The sequence below is a fragment of the Mercenaria mercenaria genome, chromosome 8, assembly GCF_021730395.1.
Source record: "Mercenaria mercenaria strain notata chromosome 8, MADL_Memer_1, whole genome shotgun sequence".
Lineage (NCBI taxonomy): Eukaryota > Metazoa > Mollusca > Bivalvia > Venerida > Veneridae > Mercenaria > Mercenaria mercenaria.
In genome coordinates this window covers 165,422-179,204 of record NC_069368.1, presented here as the reverse complement: position 1 = coordinate 179,204, position 13,783 = coordinate 165,422, and the positions used below count along the sequence as shown (strand labels likewise).

At 36.3% G+C, this 13,783-nt stretch overlaps 1 long non-coding RNA gene across 1 annotated transcript; it reads left to right on the top strand.

The window, feature by feature from the left end:
* The first annotated feature begins 4,391 nt into the window (after window positions 1-4,391).
* LOC128558922 (uncharacterized) lies at window positions 4,392-13,415 on the top strand. Its single transcript, XR_008371959.1, has 3 exons — window positions 4,392-5,498; window positions 8,685-8,770; window positions 10,676-13,415. It is a non-coding gene; the product is annotated as an uncharacterized LOC128558922 (long non-coding RNA).
* Window positions 13,416-13,783: the final 368 nt, after the last annotated feature.

The following is a 13,783-nucleotide window of genomic DNA, read 5'->3' as shown; positions in this document are numbered from 1 at the left end:
AATATTTAAATGTATATTTCAAAATGTGTAGTCTTTTGTAAGATTTATGCTTTTTTATTTGTCTTTATTTGGTACCTTTAAGGAAATGAGTTGAGATTACAGAATTTGTTTTTTTTTCTAAATGTCGTGCAACATGAAAAGGGTTTCTGTAATAAAATTCGATATGGAAGGAAACTGATGTAAATATTTGTTCATCAATATGGGAGGTGCTTAATTTTGATATCAGTTCAATGACCTGATATCAAAACAAAATATCAGGCAAGTAATATTTGGCACTTTGAAGTTTGTATAGTAGTTGCATGACAAAATTACTTTATAATTCAACTTGTATCACATGTGCAAGTACCTGCACGGACAAATCGTTTACCTGGCAATCTCGGTGTTGAATGTTCGGGTAGACTGCATCTGACCTACTTTATTTTCAAATTTTATCTGCAAACTTTACAAGTAGAAAAATTGCAACACTTACCTGATTAAACGTTATGGTCAATATCTTGAAAGAAATACACATGTAGTTTAGTTAATCATTGTGGAACAAAACAAATAAAAAGAAATGTGTATAAAGTTCTCGGATGAGAAAAAATGTACTTGTCAACAACGTTTCAAGAAAATCGATATAGTAACTGCAAATAACAAATAGAATTTATGAAATTGTTACGTTAATATTGTAAGAATAAAAGCAATATCGATAACATAAAACTACAGTCAAATTTTTAAAGAAAGTGGTATGAGATGTTTTTGAACTCGTGGTAACATGCATGGGAGCCAGACAACTTACCACCATGCCATTGTGTCATTGTTTTTTATATAGATTATTTCAGTAATATAGATATTTTAAGGATAGAAATATAGCTTAAACTAACGAAAATCCCAGAAAATATTGGCGAAGATTAATGAGTACCAGGGGCCGTATTCATAAAGCATCCTAAGTATAAGTATAAGAAATTGATTATTTACTTAAGTATTACTTAGGTAAGAAATTTATTAGTCCCCTACTGGTTGAAAACCAGTTTCGGGGACTATAGGAATGCACTTATCCGTCCGTCATTCCGTCCGTCCGTCCGTCCGCAATTTCGTGTCCTGTCCATAACTCTGTCATCCATGGAGGGATTTTAATATTACTTGGCACAAATGTTCCCCATGATGAGACGACGTGTCATGCGCAAAACCCGGACCCCTTGCTTAAAAGTCAAGGTCACAATTTGAGGTCAAAGGTCAACAGGGCTTTTTTCCTGTCTGGTCCATAACTCTGCCATCTATGAAGGGATTTTGATATTACTTGGCACAAGTGTACCTCATAATAAGACGATTTGTCATGCACAACTTTCAGACCCCTACCTCAAAGGTCAAGGTCACACTTGGCAGTCAAATGTTAACATGGCATGAACAGGGTCTGTTTCCTGTCCGGTCCATAACTCTGTCACCCATGAAGGGATTTTAATATTACTTGGCACAAATGTTCCCCATGATGAGATGACGTGTCATGCGCAAAACCCGGACCCCTAGCTGAAAGATCAAGGTCACAATTTGAGGTCAAAGGTCAAAAGAGTTTTTTCCTGTCCGGTCCATAACTCCGTCATCCATCAAGGGATTTTAATATTACTTGGCACAAATGTACCTCATAATAAGACGATGTGTCATGCACAACTTTCAGACCCCTACTTCAAAGGTCAAGGTCACACTTGGCAGTCAAATGTTAACATGGGATGAACAGTGTCTGTTTCGTGTCCGGTCCATAACTCTGCCATCCATGAAGGTATTTTAATATTACTTGGCACAAATGTTCCCCATGATGAGATAATGTGTCGTGCGCAAAACCCTGACCCCTAGCTCAAAGGTCAAGGTCACAATTGGAGGTCAAAGGTCAATTGGTTTTTTTCCCTGTCCGGTCCATAACTCTGACATCCATCAAGGGATTTTAATATTACTTGGCATAAATGTTCCCCATGATGCAACGACATGTCATGCGCAAACCCAGAACCCTAGCTTAAAGGTCAAGGTCACACTTGGAGATCAAAGGTTAATGGGAGATTTTTCCTGTCCGGTGTATAACTTTGTCATGCAAAACAGGATTTGAATATTACTTGGCACAAATGTTCACCACTATGAGAGGGAGTTTCATGCACAAGAACCTTGTCCGTAGGTTGAAGGTCACACTCAGATACCAAAGGTCAGATACAAGAATGACTTTGTCTGGAAAACTTCTTCTTTATGCATGGAGGGATTTTGATGTAACTTGACATAAATGTTCACTATCATGAGACAGATTGTTGTGCGCAAGAACCAGGTCCCTAGGTCTAAGGTCAAGGTCACGCTTAGAGGTCAAATGCCAAATTCAAGAATGACTTTGTCTGGAGCATTTCTTCTTTATACATGGAGGGATTTTGATGTAACTTGGCACAAACTTTCACCACCATGAGGCACTCTTGTTTTTAGCTCACCTGTCACATAGTGACAAGGTGAGCTTTTGTGATCACCCTTCGTCCGTCGTCAGTCCGTCCGTGCGTCTCGTGCGTCCTTGCGTCAACAATTTCTTGTCTGCACGATAGTGGTTTCATTTATGATTTTATTTTAACCAAAGTTGCACACAACTTGTATCACCATAAGAGCTCGGTTCCTTTCTTGAACTGGCCAGATCCCATTACAGGTTCCAGAGTTATGGCCCCTGAAAGGGCCAGAATTAGCTATTTTGACCTTGTCTGCACAATAACAGCTTTATTTATAATTTGATTTTTACCAAACTGGCACACAACTTGTATCACCATAAGATCTTGGTTCCTTTCTTGAACTGGCCAGATTCCATTATGGGTTCCAGAGTTATGGCCCCTGAAAGGGCCAGAATTAGCTATTTTGACCTTGTCTGCACAATAGCAGCTTCATTTATGATTTTATTTTAACCAAACTTGCACACAACTTGTATCACCATATGATCTTGGTTCCTTTCTTGAACTGGCCAGATTCCATTATGGGATCCAGAGTGATGGCCCCTGAAAGGGCCAGAATTAGCTATTTTGACCGTGTCTGCACAATAGCAGCTTCATTTATGATTTGAATTTAATCAAACTTGCACAAAACTTGTGTCACCATAAGATCTCGGTTCCTTTCTTGAACCGGCTAGATCCCATAATGGATTCCAGAGTTATGGCCCCTGAAAGGGCCAAAATTAGCTATTTGACCTTGTCTGCACAATAGTGAGCTTCATTTATGATTTGATTTTAACCAAACTTGCACAAAACTTGTATCACTACAAGATCTTGGTTCCTTTCTTGAACTGGCCAGATTCCTTCATGGGTTCCAGAGTTATGGCCCCTTAAAGGTCCAAAATTGGCTATCTTGGCTTTTGCAGCCATATAGAGACTTCATTTATGGTTTTATTTGATACAAACTTCCAAAATATCTTCAACAACAATAAATCTTGGATTCCATGACAAATCAGATCCATTCGTAGGTTCCAGAGTTATTTTATAGGGAATTGATCCTATCGATTTTCGTCGCTGTGCGACGAAAATCGGGACCGAATCCCACTACGGTAACATACGAGGTAATCCAAACAACACATACTATCCAAATAAAAAAATATGGAGTTCCGGTTTAGACCATGGGCGTGCGACGACCCCGATGAAATTCGGGATATCACGGTCTTCGTTAATGTTAATAAGCATCCGTCAGATCAGTAGGCGAAACGCAATATCCGCACAATAAGATGTCTGTGACACGAAAGAATATTCAAAGTAAGCTGTTAATTTTGTTGCGTCACAAGCTAATCAGCCGGTAACGTGACTACACTGATATAATTTGTGATACAAACATGCTTTATTCATTACAGAGTAGCATTTTTAAATGGCGACATTTTGAACATTTTTAGCTCGACTATTCGAAGAATAGTCTAGCTATTCTACTCACCCTGGCGTCGGCGTCGGCGTCGGCGTCGGCATCGATCACACCTTGGTTAAGTTTTTGCATGCAAGTACATACAGCTATCATTTAAAGGCATATAGCTTTGAAACTTATTTATTCTTTTTCTAGGTCAATTACCAACCTCACTGGGTCAAGTTCCATAACTCTAACATGTATTTTGAGCAAATTATGCCCCCTTTTGGACTTAGAAAATTCTGGTTTAAGTTTTACATGCAAGTTACTATCTCCAAAACTAATGCAGATATTGAATTGAAACTTCACATGGGTCTTCGGGGTTATAAAACTAGTTGATAGCACCAAGTCCCATAACTCTGACCTTCATTTTGGCCAAATTATGCCCCCTTTTGGACTTAGAAAATTCTGGTTAAAGTTTTGCGTGCAAGTACATATGCTATTACTAAAGGCATATAGATTTGAAACTTATTTTTCTTTTTCTAGATCAATTACCTACCTCACTGGGTCAAGTCCATAACTCTGACATGTATTTTGGCCAAATTATGCCCCCTTTTGGACTTAGAAAATCCTGGTTAAAGTTTTACATGCAAGTAACTATCTCCAAAACTACTACAGATATTAAATTGAAACTTCACATGTGTCTTCGGGGTTATAAAACTAGTTGATAGCACCAAGTCCCATAACTCTGACCTGTATTTTGGGCAAATTATGCCCCCTTTTGGACTTAGAAAATCCAGGTTAAAGTTTTGCGTGCAAGTACATACAGCTATTACCAAAAGGCATATAGCTTTGAAACTTATTTATTCTTTTTCTAGGTCAATATCCATCCTCACTGGGTCAAGTTCCATAACTCTTAACATGTATTTTGAGCAAATTATGCCCCCTTTTGGACTTACAAAATTCTGGTTAAAGTTTTACATGCAAGTTACTATCCCTAAAACTAATGCAGATATTGAATTGAAACTTAACATGTTTCTTCGGTGTTATAAAACTAGTTGATAACATCAAGTCCCATAACTCTGATATGTATTTTGGTCAAATTATGTCCCCTTTCGAACTTAAAACTCTTTTGATATTTAACATTTTGGGTAATAATTTCCTGCTTCTGTGACAATATTTTGAATAGTCGAGCTTGGCTGTCTTATGGACAGCTCTTGTTATATTTACATTGATTTACAGTGAGAGTGGATACAGTTACACTGGCGCCGATATATTGAAAATTTGAGAAAACAAAAACATATTCTCCAACGAGTTTTTCAGCTCGGGGAATGAGAGAATAGATTCACCTTTGTGTCGCTTTTCAGATTGTATTTTAATTCCTTTCCGGTACTTTAGTTTCTTTGAACTTCTCTGTTACTCACTAAGCCTATATTGAATTTTTAAAATTAAGAAATCCGTGATTTTACTTGCAGTCATGACTGATTAATGGAATTTTTTTACTTTTATATAGAATATGGAGCGACACAGTGGTTGAGAGGGCTAAGACGCTTTCCTACGGAGGTGAAGGCCCCTGGTTCGAATCCTGGCTACTCCCATTGCGGTGTGTCCTTGGGCAAGGAACTTTATCACGATTGCCTCAGTCGACCCAGCTGTAAATGGGTACCAGCAAATTGCTAGGGGGAAAGGTATAATTGGTTTTAACTGTTCTTAAAATAGGGTCGCTCAAAAGCTCTACAGAGCTTATGTTAATTGTTTCACAAAGCGACGGTAAATAAAATTTACCTTTACCTTTATTTACCTTTACGGCACTCCAGTACAGCATGTGCATGGTTGGACCTGTTGACATTTTTAGAAACGTGAGTAACTAACTTTCCATTGTATAATAATAATGTAAACAAACACCCCACCCATAAAAAGCATAGAAATTCCTTATTTTTTACATTTTTATTTATTCATAAATTTAGATTACTATTTCTTAAGGCTCACTGCATACACAGTAATTAAGTTGAGCTAATGATTCAGCCCATAAGCTGTGCTCAGCCTAAATATAGGGAATCGGATCGGCTTATAGAAAAAAATATAGATTTTAAAAGGTGTTTTTCATGTTCTCAGAATTTTGCATATACCAGTACTGCATTATTTTTCATGACTGGACACAAATTAATTTGACCTCGTTAATCAGCTTTTCTATAAGAAATCATTTAAACCAGTAATTTTGCACATCTGATTTAAAAATAGGTCAGTCAGTCCCAGGCATATACATGCTTTTACCTGTAACCGTGAATGCACAGTGTTTGAAATTAGAGGCAGATCAATAGCCAATTTCAGCTCATGCTACTGATTTGCCACAGATACAACCTCAGCCAGGCTACCATTTATTTCCTAATGTGATTGAAAAAGCATGCTAGTTAAATGCATAAATCATGGTGATTTAATATGATTTCCATTTATAAAACTTATTTTTTTTTTTCCCAAGAATGCATCGCACAATGTACAGGTTGAAGAACACTTATTGATTTATTGAAACTGTATGAGCACAGAGCTCCAGATAAGGTTTTGTGCAATTAGTGACGGTACTACCAGATTTTCTGTGAAATTCGTAACAGTACTACCTGATATGTTTTCTAATTAGTAACGGTACTACCTGATATTTTGTGAAACTAGTAATGGTAGTTCCAGATAACAGACAAAAATAAGCATAAGTCATATCATCGGTGAACAGTATCTCACTCGAATAAAAACTGAAAGTAAAACTGTGTAAACTAAAATTACATATATACAAATCAACTCATCGATGGAAGTCAGTTAGATTTAACATAATAATACATTACATGTCATTCTTTTACCATATATGACAAAAAAATGTGTACAATATTCCAGTTAATCGCACAGCTATTAAAACATTGTTTTTTTGCTCTCGGACATGCTGACAATTAAACACAGGGTCAAATACGTAACCGCGGCGCTAATTGGCTGAACACAGTCGACTGTAGTGTATCGGATAATTTGATTCGCTTCACACTTCTCGGGAAAATCTCGCAAGTACCTGAAGTAGGCGGAGCTTACATTATGCTATTGGCGTGTGTTTTGTATATTCCACACTCATTTGACACCGTGCAAATTGTCAACAGTCGGGATAGCGTTGATTCTGAGCGCAACTTGGCACAGACATGCAGTTCAGCTCGATCTTTCTTTGAAATTTGTAATACTGTTTACATGCCGTATTGATACGACCACATTTTAAAATAAATTCATATTGTTACGGCCACATTTTAAAATAAAGTCATATCCGATCCCTAACAAATTCGTAATTACAAAAATACGGCCCTTATCTGGAGCTCTGAAGCATGCTCGATTATTTGGTCAGAATTATGAAGGAATTGAATTCAAACTGTTCCATAAATGCAAGAGTTTAAGAGTTAGTCAGAACCATAAACATGCAGAAGATGTAATTACTTTCACAAATCACAGGGCTCAAATTTTGGACTCGCTGAATGCAAGTCAGTTTCATGGAATGCGAGTTAAGATAAAAATTTCACACATTTTATTTTGCAAATACAAATAATAGTCAAAATTGTTGCGGTTTTTGTTAATGTTTGTAGATTCGCTTTCATTCGAGGATAACAGAAAACACAACATCTTTTGTTTGTTAGCCATTTTTTGTTGAATGGATTACTGATTATAAAGAAATGTAGAGGTCTATCTGATAATTAAATCTAGAACGCAGGCTATCTTACTAATTCGTACATGTATACGGTTGAATCGGTACTTATAATATTAGGTACGAAAATTTGCCTTGCCGTAGTTTCAGCCAGTAGTTAAGTTACACCATCAATGATGCGTTCCGAATTACTTTGAGGGTCATTTTGAGCTATAACGCACAAAATTGTACGCCAAGGAAAACCGCGCAAACAGTATTGATGTTCTAGCATGATTTTTTAGGATATTCTAACATTTTTAATTGAAAGTCTAAATTTGCAAGTAGATTTCAGATTTAGCAACAAGAAAAAAAAGCTACATGCTAAAATTTGCAATTGGTCAAAAAAGTTAAATTTGAGCTCTGCAAATGCAAACTGAAGCCGCTCACATTACTTGTTGTTCCGATGCATTCAATTCAAGTTCTCCTAGGAATCCCCAGTCGAGCATGTCCTAAACAATATGATGAAGTATTTTGAGGGTATGAGCTAGACCAGTTGTTTTATGGTGCAAAATTTAGATATTTTATGGTGCTTTAGTTCAGGCATGTGAAATTGGTGTCAGGCTTGGAAAATTTTCTATCTGGTTGCCAAAATGGGTTAGTTGAAATCTGAATTTTGTACACTGCACACATACTCAAATACGTTTAAAGTTATACGTTTATGAATCATGACCGTCAGATACCAATAAACAATTGTAGCATTTTGTCGGCTTCTATGTTCATACTAAACTGAGGAAGACAGAACAGATTCTTCTAGCTGCTTTACCAGTCTGTTTTTGCCTTTGAATGATATCGAGCAAAGTGAAGGTCATAGACCACCAAGTCAAAAAGGTACATGGAATTCACTGGGTTAAAGTAATATTTGGCTGTTCTGGCTGGTCAATCGTGTAAACAAACCCACTCATACAGTGACTTCTTTTTCAAAACTGAAATTTTTAACCGCATTTAACTTGTTTCATTATACATTTTGACAAAATTTGCTACTGTTTTATTTTCATTAAAAAAAGTTTTATTTAACAAATTTTTCCCGCCATGCCAATGATATAATTGGGGTCATCTTATTGGCATGAAAATTGAAAAACTGCGAAAAAGATGTTAGCCCTTAGACCTTTGAAATTTCAAAACAGCTGGTTGTCCATGTTTTCTTAATTTGCTCACTTTTCACTATTTTCAGGCATATTGGTCTAATATACAGAGTATTGTTGTATTGCTCCAATGTGCTTGTTGACAGACTGAAACCACTTGCTTGCAGCTCATAAGGTATTTCTATCTTTCTATTTCTTTATTATATAGTTGCAGCTGTGGGAAGCAGTTCATTCAAAAAGCATGATATACTGTAAAATCATTAGTATTTGTGTGGACAGATTTTTGTGGTTGAGTAAGTGCACAGAATCAAATACCAAGGAACATTAGGCGTAAAAAAAAAATTGTTTGTTTCCAGTATCCTGACCTACCCTAAATTTTTGGCCTGACCCTAAATGTTTTGGAGAACATTTTTTTCAACTTTTTGACAAAAAGTTGCAAAACTGCACTTTTTATGCTTTAAACATGATCAGTGATGTTATAAATAAACTTACTGGTGCTCTAGAGGCATAATCCCCCTATTTGTATTCATTTTTTGACACAAAAATAATTTCCAAAAAGTCTCCCTAAAAATAATTTTAAAAAATCCAAAGAAAAAGTTTTTCCGACCTACCTACCCTAATTTTTTTTAGCATGTTACCAGAATTTTTTTTTTATTTTTTTTAGGCCTTAGTAAAGACTCCATTTCATTTTCTTGATGAAAAAGCATTTCTGGACAAAACCATAAAATTTAATACATGTATGCAAATTTAAACAATTATTAGCTCGATCACCAGTCACAGGGTGACAACATGAGTTGATGGCCATCATGTGTCAACAATTTGTAAAAAATCTTCTTCAGAACCACTGGGCAGATTTACACCAAACTTCACAGGAATAATCATGGGGTGGTCCTCTTTCAAAATTACCCAAAGAATTTAATTCCATATTGAACTCACTGAAAAGAAAAACTTTGAAAATGATTTCTTGTCAGAAATTGTTAGCTGGCAGGGCTTTTCATCCTTATATGACAGAAGCCTATATTCGGCCACTTCCCAATCAAAAAATATTGCATTTTTTCCCAACTGTGGCAGAGAAACATCCAAAAATGCAAGGTAACATTTCCCAAAAATCACATCAACAAATGGTTTAATTTTGCTTACATTTTAGTATTACCGGAGGAAGCGGTTCTCGGGTATTGATTTTTTTGTCTTACTATAGCGCACAGTACTGAGTGTTATGCATTTAAATACCAGTCTAATCCGTTATGTTCCGTTTCCCTGGATTTATATTTTAGTCCGTGCTTCAGGGAAGATAAATTTAATTCATCTTTTGGTGTTTACTTCCGGTTGATTATTTTCCTGACAAAGTGTCATATAACAGGAAATATTACTGCAAATCTATCAAACACATGGCAGTATCAAAAGAAACTGGAGGTAATCTTTTGACCGTGGGGTAAAAAGGCGTAACTTTGAGGGTATGGGTAATAATACCGAAGAAACGGCCTGTGATTAGATTTGTAAAACTTGTAATCTGAAAAATGCTGTAGTCTAGTCTATTACAGTAAAAATTAAATTTGAGTTGAAAATATTTATTACTGTTCAAATTTATACACTAACACCATCTTTCCATGAATAGCATTTCTTCCCAAACTGGACAGTTATCGCACATAAATTTCTAAATTTTAAAGGCCTTGGCCTCTATCCGATTTGCTGGTGAAAAGCCCTGGCTGGATTTCAAAAATATCTTATGGAAATGATCTCTCGGTCAGACCTTCTACCAAAATTGACTTAGCCATTCTGTTTCGGTTAAAAGCAAGTTCCTCTACCAAGTTAGTTCAGATTATCCCCCTTGGGTCAAATATGGTCCTGCCATTTGGTCATATGGTTTACATAGACTTGTTTAGGAAAAACTTTGGCCAACTCTGTATTGAAACAGCTGAAAATATTTCAAATTGTTCAGAATAATGTGCAATTTGTAATAGAAATTTTATATTTATTTGTTTTAGTTTGCCTGCTTTCTGAAAGCTTTGAGTATGAAAACATGTCTTTTTTGTTGGGGTCTCTTTTTATCAATTTACAATGTTTGATTTGTGTTTTACAGGTTTACTTCTTGAGAGCAGGCAGCTACAAAATGGAAGGTCAACAAATCCAGTATACTTGAAAAGCAAGAAAGAAACACCAGAAAATATGAAAAGACAGAAGAACAAGGGAACTTGAACAAAAAAAAAACTTTTAAGGATAGGAATTCAGGATTTACTTGGAAGCTAAATTTATTTTGAGAACAACAGTGATTGACTAAGCTCTGTTACTTTAATGATAATGTATTAACACACTGGTTTTGTTATTCTCATAAAACATACTAAAGTTTCATTAATCTTATTTTAGATAATTGTTTTCTGGTTTATTTTGTAAAGGATGTCTACTACATTGTAATTAAGATAGTTATATTTAAGTAATATTTTCCATGAAATTTTAAAGAGAATGTTCTGTTATACCCCCATGAAGTAAGCTTGTCTGTCTTTCAGTCAGTAGGTTTTCATGGCTTCCGGATGATAACTCATGAAAAGCTTGACCGATTTAAATATTTTTTGGTACATAGGTACAGGTCAAGTTCGACTTTGGGGTCAGTAGGTCAAAGGTCAAGACAACTTGCAAACGCTTTGGCCTAGGATCATAGCTTTTGTAACACAGGTGTAACATGATAAAAAACAGGTTGTTTGAATTTGAGGTCAATAGATCAAAGGTCAAGGTCACAGTGACCTTGAACAGTTGAACCGTTTCCGAATGATAAGTTGAGAACTTGAGCCTAGGATGATAAAGTTTGGTACACAGGTGTCACATCATGAAATACAGGTCAAGTTTTACTTTGAGGTCAGTAGGTCAAGGTCACAATAAGGCAAGACAGTGAAATGTTTTTCAGATTATAACTTGAGAATGCTTGAGCCTAGGATCATGAAAATTGTTAGGGAGGTTGATTATGACCAGCAGGTGACCCCTAATGATGTTGAGGTCAGTAGGTCAAGGTCACACTGACCCAGTGCTTTAAAATAATGCACAGAGGGGCACCTGGGGTCTTCCTCCACCATTAAAGCTGGAAAGTCGCCATATGACCTATCCTGTGTCGGTGTGACGTTAAATCCAACAAAATAAATAACGGTTCTTTAAAACGGTTTTTGGACAATAACTTCAGGATGCTTGGGATGAGGATCACAAAATTTACTACAAGGTTGGTCTTGACCAGCAGATTACCCGTATTGATTTTGAGTTCCAAAAGTCAGGATGACCCGGAACATTTAAACCTTTTCCATACAACAACTTGAGAACACTTGGGCGGAGGATCATGAAACTATGGAGATTGATCTGGACCAGCAGATGATCTGTATTGAATTTGAGGTCATTAGGTCATACCTCAAGAAAATGCTGCTTTGACATTGGCTTAGTTCTGTGATAAGGCCATATTGTGGGGGTATAATTCGTCACTCCTGTGACAACTCTAGTGTTTAGCTCACCTGAGCACAAAGTGCTCAAGGTGAGCTTTTGTGATCGCCCTGTGTCCGATGTCGGTCCGTCCGTCCGTCAACAACAATTTGACTGTTAACACTCTAGAGGTCACAATTTTTACCTAATCTTTATGAAACTTGGTCAGAATGTTACCCTCAATAAAGTCTTGGACGCATTTGATATTGGGTCATCTGGGATCAAAAACTAGGTCACCAGGTCAAATCAAAGGAAAAGTTTGTTAACACTGTAGAGGTCACATTTAGGACTATATCATGAAACTTGGTCAAAATGTTAATCTTGATGATCTCAAGGTCCAATCTGAATCTGGGTTATGTAGGGTCAAAAACTAGGTCACTAGGTCAAATCAAAGGAAAAGCTAGTTTACACTGTAGAAGCTACATTTATGACCATATCTTAATGAAACTTGGTCAAAATGTTAATCTTGTTGATCCGTAGATCAGATTCAAATCTGGGTCAAGTGGGGTCAAAAACTAGGTCACCAGGTTAAAACAAGGGAAAAGCTTGTTAACACTCTAGAGGTCACAATTTTGGCCCAATCTTAATGAAACTTGGTCAGAATGTTACCCTCAATAAAATATTGGACGAGTTTGATATTGGGTCATCTAGGTTCAAAAACTAGGTCACCAGGTCAAATCAAAGGAAAAGCTTGTTAACACTGTAGTGGCCACATTTATGACCATATCTTAATGAAACTTGGTCAGAATGTTAATCTTGATGATCTGTAGGCCAAGTTTAAATCTGGGTCAGGTGGGATTAAAAACTAGGTCACTAGGTCAAATCAAAGGAAAAGCTTTTTAACACTCTAGAGGCCACATTTATGACTGTATCTTCATGAAACTTAATCAGAATGTTAATCTTGATGATCTTTAGGTCAAGTTTGAATCTGGGTCATGTGGGGTCAAAAACTAGGTCACCGGGTCAAATCAAAGGAAAAGCTAGTTAACTCTTTAGTTGCTACATTTATGATCATATCTTAATGAAACTTGGTCAGAATGTTGATCTTGATGATCTTTAGGTCAATATGTTAGGTGAGCGATACAGGGCCTTCATGGCCCTCTTGTTTATTTGTTCTTGTTGCAAGAGAAATGGTACATTTTAGAATACAGATTACAGCAAGTCACATTTTCTTTATTTTGACAATACTTATTTCAAAGCCTGACAAAAGCATCCAGTACTGTTATTAAAAGCTGTTATTCACAGTTCAGCTCTATTTCATGTATGGATAAAACAAATTATGTGATCTGTGGTCATTATAAATGTGTATACAGATAAAACTTAAACATGTGAACAGTTTATTCAATAAATAAAGTGTAATGCAAGTCTTTGTAATGTGTATATAAAAGCAAAATTAGGATTCGTTTTACGAGTAATTTCAGAATTACAATTAACATAAATAGAAAAAATCAAGCCTCCACAAGAAGGCTAATATGTCTCCCTAGACTGAGCTCTTAACCTGCCGTGGTGCAAATAGATTGTTAATGTGTGTCTGTCTGTTACAGTCTTGTTAACAGTGAGTTGCAATCTAGTAACTTTTCAGTTTGTATGATTTTTAGCTCACCTGAGCACAGCGTGAGCTGATGCGATCACCCTAAGTCTGTCATTGTGCTTCTCAACAATTTGCCTGTTAACACCCTAGTAGACAGTTTTTTTAAATGTTAAAGGGATGAGTTGAAGTCTGATCGATTCC